Source organism: Scyliorhinus canicula, chromosome 2, assembly GCF_902713615.1.
Source record: "Scyliorhinus canicula chromosome 2, sScyCan1.1, whole genome shotgun sequence".
In the NCBI taxonomy this organism is placed as follows: Eukaryota; Metazoa; Chordata; class Chondrichthyes; order Carcharhiniformes; family Scyliorhinidae; genus Scyliorhinus; species Scyliorhinus canicula.
The window spans coordinates 222,366,198-222,379,261 of record NC_052147.1 but is presented as its reverse complement, the minus strand read 5'-3'; positions in this window follow the sequence as shown (position 1 = coordinate 222,379,261).

Genomic DNA, 13,064 nt, shown 5'->3' with positions numbered 1-13,064 from the left:
AATTGTCACATATGGGTCCATGTGGAACGTCTGAAAACATGCACTAACAGATTCAAAAACAGCTTCTTCCCCACATTTATCAGACTCCTGAATGACCCTCTTATGGACTGAATTGATCTTGCCAAACATCTTCTCTACTGTGTAGCACTACACTCCGTTTGCTTCAGCCGATGTCTATGTCTATGTATTTACATTGTGTATCTATTGTATGCCCTATGTTTTTCATGTATGGAACGATCTGCCTGCTCTGTACACAGAACAATACTTTCACTGTATCTCAGTACACTAGATGATAAATCTAAACCTAAATCTAAAATCAAAGGAGAATAATTATATACCCAATGCACAATAACTAGAGAAAGGGGGGCACAGTAGCAGCAGCTACCATCACAGCCATACCCAGCAGCAGAAAACAGCTTCCCCTGAAAACAAGTTATTCCTAAAAGGGCAGGCGGTTAAAATCAAAAACCTGAACCGAGAAGATTACAGCTTCGCTGAAACTGAAGACGGTTTTCTTAAACATGGACAAATAAATCGTGCATGGTAATTATCTGCTGGATTTAGCTCATAGGGCTATATAATATTAGATATTGTTTGTGAACAAAGAGGGGTCTCAGAGATCACGAAATGTAGGTAGTTGGGAACAAAGGGGAAACTTAATGTCATACTGTGTGTGTGTATAGCCATCGGTGCAGTTGAGTGTACTGTTGTACTATATTATAGCCCTTGTTGCTCTGTGTTTTTCTTTAGTTAATAAATATTCTTTCTTAATTGATCACAAAACAACTAGACTATTCCTCCCTGGTTTGCATATCTTTTCTCACATTACACCAAATTGAAAATATGCACCACTGAGAACCGGTGTTCCAGATTACTCATAGGTTTTGGGATAGCCTGGCATTTAACATCAGCTGGGTTCCTAACAAAAATTGGGGGCTCTTTGGCAGGATTTTGAAAAGCATAATTCCTTGGCTGTAGGGAAATTTGGGACGTTTAAAAGTAACAAGAGTGAGAAAAGTGTGGAACCAAGTGAGGATGTGTGTGGTTTAAAATAAGGTGGATACAACATGACCCCTGCATTGGCAAAGACAATATAACCATGGAAGGTCTGAAAAGTATACCTGAAGCTATATTGGTGGAATTGTCGCTTACATTACAATTAGGATTACCTGTAAGGACGAGGAAAGCTGAGGTAATTGAAAGAACAGTGAAGCATTTAAATGTAAAAGAGTTGTCAGATAGACCAAATTCTTTGAAAAGTGAGGAAATCAAATTAGCTAAAATTCAATTACAAATGGAACAATTAGAAATGAAGAAAAAAAAAATAGAAATTAAGAAAATTGAATTGGAGGCAAAGGAAAAAGAGAAAGAAATAGAAATTATTTTCTAAAAAGCAAAAAGGAAGGGAAAGAGAGGAAAGAGACGAAGAGAGCACTTTTCAAAGGGAATTGGAAATGGAGAAATTGTGATTGACAGCTTCCATAAACCATCAAAGAGCAAGTGCATTGCAGTCACACGCTTGAGTGATTGGAATGTACTTTGTGATTGAAATGCATTTACCTCTGGTGTGGTTGATGTTTGTAAACATTGGGGTTCAGAACTTAGAGTCACTCATCCATGAGGGAGATGAATGAATCAATGCTGCTCCTGGTTTATGGTTTGTCAATCACAGTTCACTACTAGAAAGGCACCCTGTAGCCATCTAAGATGGACACTGGGCTACAAAATGGAGAACCGCAAGGAACACAGGGAAAAACAGTCATAGTGAGGACTCACAGCTTGCAAAAGACTGTTTTGCATTTTGCACGTACAGAAACCAGTTTCCAAAGAGTTGCAGAGTTTCAGCCAAAGGTGCAAATGGGAAACAGATCTGCATATTAATGAGGTGATCCCGGCCCAGGCCCAGGTACAATAGAAACATTTAAGTATCGATGGATACTTTTCCATAGACGCCCAGACAGAACGGCGCCAAAGCAACCAAAACAAAGAGCCGTAGGGACCGCCCCAAACATCGAGAAACGACCCTAGGATTGGGGAGTTTGAAAGATATCGATTGGGAAAGACCCAATAGATGAGGGAACCACCCCAAGGGGCCTGAACCTCATGGGACCTATACAAAGGAGGTCAAGCACATGACTCGGTCTGTTGCTTCCAGACTCCGGCCCAGATCTGTTACATCGCATCCTGACTCCAGTTTCATCAACGGCCGTTGAGCATCAGCCATCGAACTGTAAGTGCCTACACAACGATCGCTACGTGATCCAGACCTTGCTAGCTCTTGACAACTTTGCCGATCAGAAAGTTACAGACCAAGAACGGGACAAAGGCCTTGCTCCCTGACCTTGCCTGTTCCTGTCTAGATAAGTATTTAGTTGTTTAGTATTAGAAGTAAGTTAGTCTCTTTAGCGTATGCATGCGTATTTATTATATTTGTTATAATAAACACCAATCGTTTGGACTTACTAATCGGTGTATGGATTTATTACTTTGAACCTGACCTTGATATACTTGTGACGGTGTCTCAATACGGCACCTGGCGACTCCGAGCATAATTACACATACAGAGCCATAGTAGTGTTAAGCACTCGGCCTTTAAACGGAGGCGTGTTAATCACACTCCAGTAAAACGAGCAACGCCCCCCAATACCACCCTCACCACCACCCTCACTACCTCCGCACCCCACAACACCCTCACCCCCACTCCCACATCACCTTCACCCCCATCCTCAACCTACACCACTCTCACCAACCGCGTATCCGCACACCACCTTCATCCCCACCCTCACCCTACACCACGCTCACTCTCACCACCTGCGCACCCCCACACCACCCTCACCCCCACTCACCCTCCACCACACCGGTATCCCCACACAACCCTTATCCCCACCCTCAACTTGCACCATCTCACCACCTGCACACCCGTACACCACCTTCACCCCCACCCTCACTCCACTCCACACCAACCTCACTCTCACCACCCACACACCCGCACACCACCCTCACTCCCATGCTCACCCTGCCACCCCCACTCCTCCCCGGCCCACGGTCTACTCATGCATTTTATCTTGTGTCTTGCAGCAATTGCTGGAGATGGGGTGGATACATCCACCCAGCCAGTGCCACAGCCGGAACCTCCCGTGAGCCGAACATTGACGATGAGAGCAGCTCGTGCGGCAGCCCTCGACCCAGAGACTCAGGAGACCCTAGAGCTCGAGTCTGAGGATGACAGTTACTTCCCGTCACACCGTTTCCAACACCCTCCACCACCCCAGAGACACTCACCTCGGTTGGGCACTTTAGTGAAGAGGCTCCTAGGACACTATCTGATGCGCACCACACACATACTATGGTGAAGCAGGTGGCGGTAGGAACGTCCAAGGGGGCAGACAGATGGAGAGCAGGCTGACTTCAGGAACTAGATGTCAACCAGACAGGTTTTGGGCTTCTGGAACAGACAGTCCCATTGATTGTGGAGATGTAGTTGCAGAGTTAGAGACTACATGATGGGTTGTTGGTGAGCATCCAGTACCTGTAGGTACAGTTGGAGGAGTCCAAACATGTGCAGGAGCAGGGGGTGGTGCCAACATGCATGCCACCCAGGCTAACACTGCATGGGTGACGTCCGTGGTGGAGGCATTGGGGGCGACGGTATCGGCTGTGGATCAGCATGTCCAAGGCCTGGGGCATTCTTTGAAGGCGCTGGCTAAGGCCCAGGGCAGGGTTGCCGCCTCACAGCCAACCTTGAGCGAGAGCCTCCTGGAAATTGTAGCGACGCTTCTGAGAGTGGCCCAGTCACAGCAGGTCATGGCTGTGAATGTCGGCGGCATTGCCCAGGTGTGGGCCAAAGTGGCAAAGACACAGCGGAAGGTGGCCCAGTCCAAGAGGGAGATGGTGCAGGCACTGGCAGATGTGACACAGAGCCAGAAGTTGGTGGCACAGTCAATGAGTGATGTGGCGCAGTCCCAGACGGAGATGGGCCACTCCCTGTGCTCCATGGCGATGGGATTACAGACCCTGGTCGAGACCAAAGCGGGTCTCCAGGTCTGGCAGTGCCAGGTGGTGTGGGAGCCTCGGTTGATAGTTCTGCTCACACCGCCGTCCCATGGAGTAGCCCAGCCAGCCTGAGGGTGGAGGAGGTGACGGGGCCCAGCCGGTGACTCCCGCAGGGGAGATGCCAGAAAACTGCAGCACCTCCGACTCCCCCACTCCATCTGGTGGGCAGCGGGCAGAACAGGCTGATACTGCACCACTTGGGATGCCCGAGCAGCAACCGGGCACATCCAGGCCTGGTCACCCCAGAAGACGGCCGCCAATGGGGATCCAGGTCGCAGGGTGGGAGTCACATCAGGCCGCCTCCCTTCCTGCTGTACTGACTGGGGATCCACCAAGATGTAGCATGAGGGCCCGTAAGGCCAGAAAGTTAGACACCAGTTAAGTTGGCACAAGTGCAGTGCACAGTTTAGTTATGGGGACTAGGGCACTAATCTATATATACGTTGTCACATTAAACACCTGTTCACACTGTTACAACCTGTCTCGGTGCTCTGTCAAATGGGTGTGAGGGGTGGGCTTGTCTGGGCTGGCCGGTGAGGAGGTGCGGGGGGTGGGGGGGGGGGGGGAATGGAAATGTGTGGGCGTTATGGGTGGCCTGGACTCCACCCTGCACCCACTCCCACCCCACCACCCCCTCCGCCAAGCATTCCCACCACCGTCACCCCAGGGATTCAATGGCACCGTGTGATGGAATGGGCAACTCACATGCAGGGATCGCCCAGGTGGATGGTGGAAAGTGCTAGCGTGGGCAGGAGTCAGAAGTTGTCAAATGATGCGGAGGACCAGAGCTCTTCGCAGATTGGGTTATCATCACCTTCCATCCCATGGACCACACCAGTGTTACTGCCAACCCAGAGCCGAGGGAGGGGTGACCGGAGGGAAGGGGGGTTTGGGGGTGGAATGGGGTGTCCATACACATGACCAGTGTCTCTCCCCCCCCCGAACAGTTGGTGAACCTGGAGGTTATCAGAGCGCCCCGCGCTAGTTGGCCCAGGCACACATGTTATGCAGTCTGCATGGGCCCCATGTCCTGCCATCCCCCCCCCTCCAACCCCCCCCCCCCCCCCCCCCCCATCCTCCTGGTCGGAGGAGACCTGCCGTTCATTCTCCACCTCCAGCACATCGCCCCTCTGCTGCGCGATATTGTGGAGGACGCAGCAGACCGCCATAATCCGGGCGATCCTCACAGCTGGTCACACTGGAGAGCCCATCCAGAGCCGTCTAGGCACCTGAACCACATCTTCAGGAGGCCGAAGCAGGCTTGATCACACTCCTGGTTGCTGCAAGGGCATCCTTGTAGTGGGTCTCCACATTGGTCTGTGGCTCCGGATCGGTGTCATCAGCCACGACCTGCCCTGGGCAGCCTGGATGCCCAGCCCGTGGGTGGCAGCCAGGTTGGGGGGGGGGGGGGGTATGGCGGAGGGTTTGGTGTGCGGGTAGGGGGGGTGTGGGTGACTATACGGCCGGTGTCACTGCAGAGGTGGGTGGTCAGTGGGGTGCTGTAGCCACCGAAGTTCGCCATTCCCTCAATACAAAATGGAGGAACGCAAAGCCAATGTGTATTCTGTCTGCTAAGAGAGCAGACAGCACCGAAACGAACATTCCGCATACTAATGAGGCAATCTCCGGGATAGTTAACATAGTAATGGAACGATCCCAGGGACAATGGACACAAATAGAGAAGCGATTGCAACAGTGTATGGGAAACCAGACACCCCGGCACCAGCGGGGTTCAAAAACAAAGCACCTGAAGGCTCTCCCAGTAGCCGAGAGACAGCTTCAGTATTGGGGGGATTCAAACAAATCGATTGGGAAGAGACCCAATCGATTCCCAGCAGGTAAAGGGTCCACCCAAAAGGGCCCGAAGCCCTAGGACCTATAAAAGACAGGTCCCACACTTAGTTCGTTCTTCTTGACCAGCCCTCCTCTCTGGACCAGCCCTCTCGACCAGCCTTTTACCGAAGAAGACCTTAACCGAGAGAGAGGAGAGGTTTGGGACAGCAGCCACCAGCAAGTAAGTGTCTCACAACGATCGCTACCAGAGATAGACACTCCTGACCCCTTTTTAACCCGTACCAACCTGAAGTCTGCGGACCAGTGCAGAGCAAGAGGCCTTGTCCCCTGATCCGGCAGTTCCTTTAAGATAAGTATTGGTTTATTTAGTAGGAATAGTTTAGTCATCTTAGCGTGTGCATGAGTAGATTATAATTGTATTATAATAAATTCATTTGTTTGAACTTACTAATTGGTGTATGGTTTTATTGCTTCAAACTTTACCTTGAAACATGTGGCGGTATCTTAACGATACCCGGCGACTCCAGAGCTAAGTAACGAAACAGAGCCAAATTGAGTGTTAAGCACACTCACCCAGAACGAGCAACAGTGCGCAGCAAGATGGCTGCCTTGCAGGCCTATTTCAAGAGGAATAGAAATTTTAAATCTGTTGTTGTGTTAAATATATACAGAACCTTGGTTAGACTACACTTGAGTATAGTGAATAGTTCTGCTCCCCATATTAAAAAATGAGAAAGAGGCAATGTGGAAGGTGCAAAAAGATTAACAAGAAAGATAGCAGATCTGAATAGTTATACCAGACCTCATTTACCTGCTTCAGAAGGCAGTATGTCCTCTTTGTCCAAACACTGTCCTAGCAATGGCCAGCACTTCTGGTGGGGCCAATGAGACTGGTGAGCTACCGACCCTCTAATTGGCCTTAAAGGGATAGCAGCCTTAATGGCAACTACTTGGCTGCCTGACACCTGTAAAGTGCAGACATGGGGCCCACAAACAGCCGAGGAAGGGTAGGCTCTTGTTTGCGGGCCCGCCAGGAGGGCTCCCACACTGTTGCTGGGTAATGAACCAGGACAGGTGTTATATTTGGTGATGGTGACCACAATTCGGTTACGTTTACTTTTAGCGATAGAAAGGGACAGTTATACACCGCAAGAGTTATAGCTGGGGGAAAGGCAATTATGATGCGATGAGGCAAGACTTAGGATGCATAGGATGGGGAGGGAAACTGCAGGGGATGGACACAATTGAAATGTGGAGCTTGTTCAAGGAATAGCTACTGCGTGTCCTTGATAAGTATGTACCTGTCAGGCAGGGAGGAAGTGGTCGAACGAGGGAACCATGGTTTACTAAAGCAGTTGAAACACTTGTCAAGAGGAAGAAGGAGGCTTATGTAAAGATGAGACATGAAGGTTCAGTTAGGGCGCTCGAGAGTTACAAGTTAGCTAGGAAGGACCTAAAGAGAGAGCTAAGAAGAGCCAGGAGGGGACATGAGAAGTCTTTGGCAGGTAGGATCAAGGATAACCCTAAAGATTTCTGGAGGTATGTCAGGAATAAAAGAATGACTAGGGTAAGAGTAGGGCCAGTCAAGGATAGTAGTGGGAAGTTGTGCGTGGAGTCCGAGGAGATAGGAGAGGTGCGAAATGAATAATTTCCGTCAATATTCACACAGGAAAAAGACAATATTGTTGAGGAGAATACTGAGATACAGGCTACGAGACTAGAAGGGATTGAGGTTCATAAGGAGGAGGTGTTAGCAATTCTGGAAAGTATGAAAATAGATAAGTCCCCTGGGCTGGATGGGATTTATCCTAGGATTCTCTGGGAAGCTAGGGAAGCGATTGCTGAGCCTTTAGCTTCAATCTTGATGTCATCTTTGTCTTCAGGAATAGTGCCAGAAGACTGGAGGATGGCAAATGTTGTACCCTTGTTCAAGAAGGGGAGTAGAGACAACCCCGGTAACTATAGACCAGTGAGCCTTACTTCTGTTGCGGGCAAAGTCTTGGAAAGGTTTATAAGAGATGGGATTTATAATCATCTGGAAAGGAATAATTTGATTAGCGATAGTCAACATGGTTTTATGAAGGATAGGTCGTGCCTCACAAACCTTATTGAGTTCTTTGAGAAGGTGACCAAACAGGTGGATGAGGGTAAAGCAGTTGATGTGGTGTCTATAGATTTCAGTAACGCGTTTGATAAGCTTCCCCATGGTAGGCTATTGCAGAAAATATGGAGGCATGGGATTCAGGGCGATTTAGCAGTTTGGATCAGAAATTGGCTAGATGTAAGAAGACAGAGGGTGTTGGTTGATGGGAAATGTTCAGCCTGGAGTTCAGTTACTAGTGGTGTACCACAAGGATCTGTTTTGGGGCCACTGCTGTTTGTCATTTTTATAAATGACCTCGAGGAGGGCATAGAAGGATGGGTGAGTAAATTTGCAGATGACACTAAAGTCGGTGGAGTTCTGGACAGTGCGGAAGGATGTTGCAGGTTACAGAGGGACATAGATAAGCTGCAGAGCTGGGCTGAGAGGTGGCAAATGGAGTTTAATGCAGAAAAGTGTGAGGTGATTCATTTTGGAAGGAATAACAGGAAGACAGAGTACTGGGCTAATGGTAAGAACCTTGGTAGTGTGGATGTGCAGAGAGATCTCGGTGTCCATGTACATAGATCCCTGAAAGTTGCCACCCAGGTTGATAGGGTTGTTAAGAAGGCGTACGGTGTGTTAGCTTTTATTGATAGAGGAATTGAGTTTCAGAGCCATGAGGTCATGTTGCAGCTGTACAAAACTCTGGTGTGGCCGCATTTGGAGTATTGTGTGCAGTTGATGTAGAAGCATTGGAAAGGGTGCAGAGGAGATTTACCGGGATGTTGCCTGGTATGGAGGGAAGATCTCATGAGGGAAGGCTGAGGGACTTGAGGCTGTTTTCGTTAGAGAGAAGAAGGTTAAGAGGTGACTTAGTTGAGGCATACAAGATGATCCGAGGATTAGATAAGGTGGACAGTGAGAGCCTTTTTCCTCGGATGGTGATGTCTATCACAAGGGGACATAGCTTTAAATTGAGGGGAGATAGATATAGGACAGATGTCAGAGGTAGGTTCTTTACTCTGAGAGTAGTAGGGGCGTGGAATGCCCTGCCTGCAACAGTAGTGGACTCGCCAACATTAAGGGCATTTAAATGGTCATTGGATAAACATATGGATAATAAGGGAATAGTGTAGATGGGCTTTAGAGTGGCTTCACAGGTCGGCGCAACATCGAGGGCCTCGATGTACTGCCCTGTAATGTTCTATGTTCTATGTTGCAGCGAAGCTGCAGTGTTTCAAGTTGATGACCCTGTGCCAGGACTAGAAATAGTTAGGTGTAGTGGGTTTTAGCTAGCACTGTGGCAGAGGAATTGGGGGAGGGGAATGAAAGAGCAAAAGGGGGGACTTCCGGTGGCAGCCATGAAGGAGTAGGTTGCACGTTTGGTGGCTCCTGCTCGGGTTGGACCTTTGGACCTTTGGACCTTTTCCCCGAATTTTACTCAGATTTTACTCGGAAAATTGATGGGGGACGTAATTGTGAGGAGGAATCCCACACCAGTGCATGGAGAGGCGGATCAGGAGTGCTCGCAAAAGAAGAAATAGGCGAACAGAGAAGGCCTGGGTTGAAGCTGCAGCGGGAGAAAGCATGGCGGAGGACCGGAGTCCTGGCTCAACGGAACAGTTGATGCAATTCATACAAGAGGGCTTCGCCAAGCAGCAACAGGAATGCTTGGGCCCGATTAGGGAATCGATTGCTCGGCTCGAATATAGACTGGATGCTCAAGATCGGGCGATCCAGAATGTCGAGAAGGCACTGACTGAGCAGGAGGAACACCAAACAGCAATGGAGGTGGATGTGGGGATGCTGAGAGACCAGCAGAAAAAGTTCCCGGAGAAGGTGGCAGAACTTGAGAATCGTTGGTCTCCCGGAGAGCTCCGAAGGAGCGGACGCAGGGGCGTATATAGCGGGCATGTTTGAGAAGCTAATGGGGGATGGGACGTTCACCCGACCCTTGGAGGTGGACAGGGCTCACAGAGCGCTCGCGAGGAAGCCGTGTGTAGGGGACCTCCGAGGGCGAAGATGGTGAGATTCCACAGGTACCTGTACACGGAGTGTATCTTATGGTGGGCCAGGCAGACACAGAGCTGTATGTGGGAGAACAACATCCTGCGTATATACCAAGATCTGAGTGCGGACGTAGCCAGGAGAAGAGCAGGATTCAACCAAGTAAAGTCGACCCTTTTCAAGATGAAGGTGAAGTTTGGACTGCTGTATCTGGCCTGTCTTTGGTCACTTATGAGGAGCAACATTTCTACTTTGAGTCGCCCAAGGAAGAGATGGACTTCGCCAGAAGGAAAGGGCTGTGATGGAACCATCAATTCACCAGACACGTGTTTCCGATGTGAATCTAGGCTTTAATTGACTTAGTTCAGAGCCAGCCTGTTACCTGTCGATGAACTCGTAATGACCCAGACTGACTCTGGACACGGATACTTACACAGCTGCACTAGGGGGAGTAGTCGTGGGTGGAACCAAGGGTGGAGCCCAGTACAAGTTCCTAAGTGCTCCCAGCGCTACTCCCCCTAGTGGTAGGATGGCGCTACTGCGCTTACAATAACAGTGTGAATTCGTATATATATATACATTCATATATTACATTCACCACATTCACCCCCTGCAAAAAAAATCAAGTCCGGCGGGGGTGGTGGTCTAGTCTATAACGTCAGACTGTCCGGCGGTCGGATTATCCGCTGAGACCTGCGGAGCACCGGGGTTGCAGCCTCTTGCGGTGGCTGGATGGGTGTAGTGTGTTGGGGTACGATGGAGGACTCCAGGGGATTGTATTTGAGCTTCATTCTCTCCTGGTTCGACCGGGGACTGGGGGCGCTGGGGGCTGGCCGGCGCGGGTGCGCGGGACTGGTGGAGCAAGCTCGTGGGCTCGGGAGCGCAAGGGGGCGGCAGCATGGGGTGTAGGGTGAGAGATCCTTCTGTGGGGGCAGAGGGGCGCTGGATTCGGCGGGTGCCAGATCCTGGAGGGATACAGTGTCCTGACGGCCGTCAGGGAACTCGACGAATGCGTACTGGGCGTTGCAGTGGAGCAGGCGCACCTTCTCAACAAGGGGGTCGGTTTTGTGCCCCCTGACGTGTTTCCTCAGGAGTACGGGGCCCGGCGTCCTCAGCCATGCCGGAAGTGAGAGCCCCGTGGTAGTGCCCCTGGAAAATATGACGAGCCTCTCGTGAGGGGTCTGGTTGGTCGCCGTACACAAGAGGGACCTAATAGCGTGGAGCGCGTCTGGGAGGACTTCCTGCCACTGGGAGACTTGGAGCTTTCTAGACCGGAGGGTCAGTAGGACGGTCTTCCAGACCATCGCGTTCTCCCTTTCCACCTGCCCGTTCCCCCTGGGGTTGTAGCTGGTAGTCCTGCTCGAGGCAATGCCCTTTTCGAGCAGGTAACTGACGCAGCTCATCGCTCATGAAGGACGAGCCCCGGTCGCTGTGTACATAGCTGGGGAAACCAAACAGGGTGAAGATGCTATGCAGGGCCCTAATGACTGTGTGGGAGGTCATGTCAGGGCACGGGATAGCGAATGGAAAGCGGGAGAACCCGTTTACGATGTTTAAGAAGTAGATGTTCTTGTTAGTTGAGGGGAGTGGCCCTTTGTAATCAATCGCTAGGCGTTCAAAGGGCCTGGAAGCCTTGACCAGGTGGGCCCTGTCTGGTCTATAGAAGTGCGGTTTGCACTCCGCACAGATCGGGCTGTCCCTGGTGACCGCTTTTACCTCCTCGTTGGAGAAAGGCAGGTTTCGGGCCCTAATGTAGTGGGCGAGCCGGGTGACCCCCGGGTGGCACAGGTCATTGTGGATACTTTGTAATCGGTCGATCTACGCGCTGGCGCATGTCCCATGGGTTAGGGCATCCGGAGGCTCGTTGAGCTTCCCGGGCCGATGCTTGATATCGTAATTGTAGGTGGAGAGTTCGATCCTCCACCTCAGAATTTTATCGTTTTTTATTTTGCCCCTTTGCGAGTTGTCGAACATGAAGGCAACCGGTCTTTGGTCGGTGATGAGGGTGAACCTCCTACCTGTGAGGTAGTGCCTCCAGTGACGGATAGCCTCCATAATGTCTTGTGCTTCTTTCTCGACTGAGGAGTGTCGGAGTTCTGAAGCGGAGAGGGTGGGGAGAAAAATGCAACTGGTCTCCCTGCTTGATTTAACGTGGCTGCAAGAGCTACCTCTGAGGCGTCGCTCTCTACCTGAAATGGGGCGGATTCATCCACCGCCCGCATGGCCCCTTTGGCGATGTCCTCCTTGATGCCGTCGAAGGCCTGGCATGTCTCGGCTGACAGGGGAAATCGTGTGGTCCTAAAGAGTGGGCGGGCTTTGTCCGCATATTGAGGGACCCACTGGGCGTAGTAAGAAAAAATTGCCAAGCACCGTTTGAGGGCCTTGGGACAATGAGGGGGAGGGAGTTCTAAGAGGGGGCGCATACGGTCCGGGTCGGGGCCCAGGACTCCGTTTTCCACGACATAGCCAAGGATGGCTAGTCTGGATGTGCGGAAAACGCATTTCTCCTTGTTGTACGTGAGGTTCAGTTTCTGTGCCGTCTGGAGAAAACGGTGGAGGTTGGCGTCGTGGTCCTGATGGTCATAGCCGCAGATGGTGACATTGTCCAAGTACGGAAACGTGGCCCACAGCCCGTACTGGTCCACTATTCGGTCCATTGCTTGTTGGAACACCGAGACCCCATTGGTGACGCCGAAAGGGACCCGGAGGAAATGGAAGAGGCAGCCATCGGCCTCGAATGCCGTGTAGTGGCGGTCCTCCAGGCGGATTGGGAGCTGGTGGTATGCAGACTTCAGATCCACCGTGGAAAAGAGCCGGTACTGGGCGATCTGGTTTACCATGTCTGCAATCCTGGGGAGGGGATACGCGTTGAGGAGCGTAAATCTATTTATAGTCTGACTGTAGTCGACCACCATACGGAATTTTTCCCCGGTCTTAACGACCACCACCTGAGCTCTCCAGGGACTATTGCTGGCCTCTATAACCCCCTCACTGAGTAGCCTTCGGACCTCTGCTCTGATAAATACCCTATCCTGCAGGCTATACCGCCTGCTACGAGTGGCTACGGGTTTACAGTCCTTAGTGAGATTGGCAAAGAGAGGAGGGGGAGGGATTCGCAGCGTAGCGA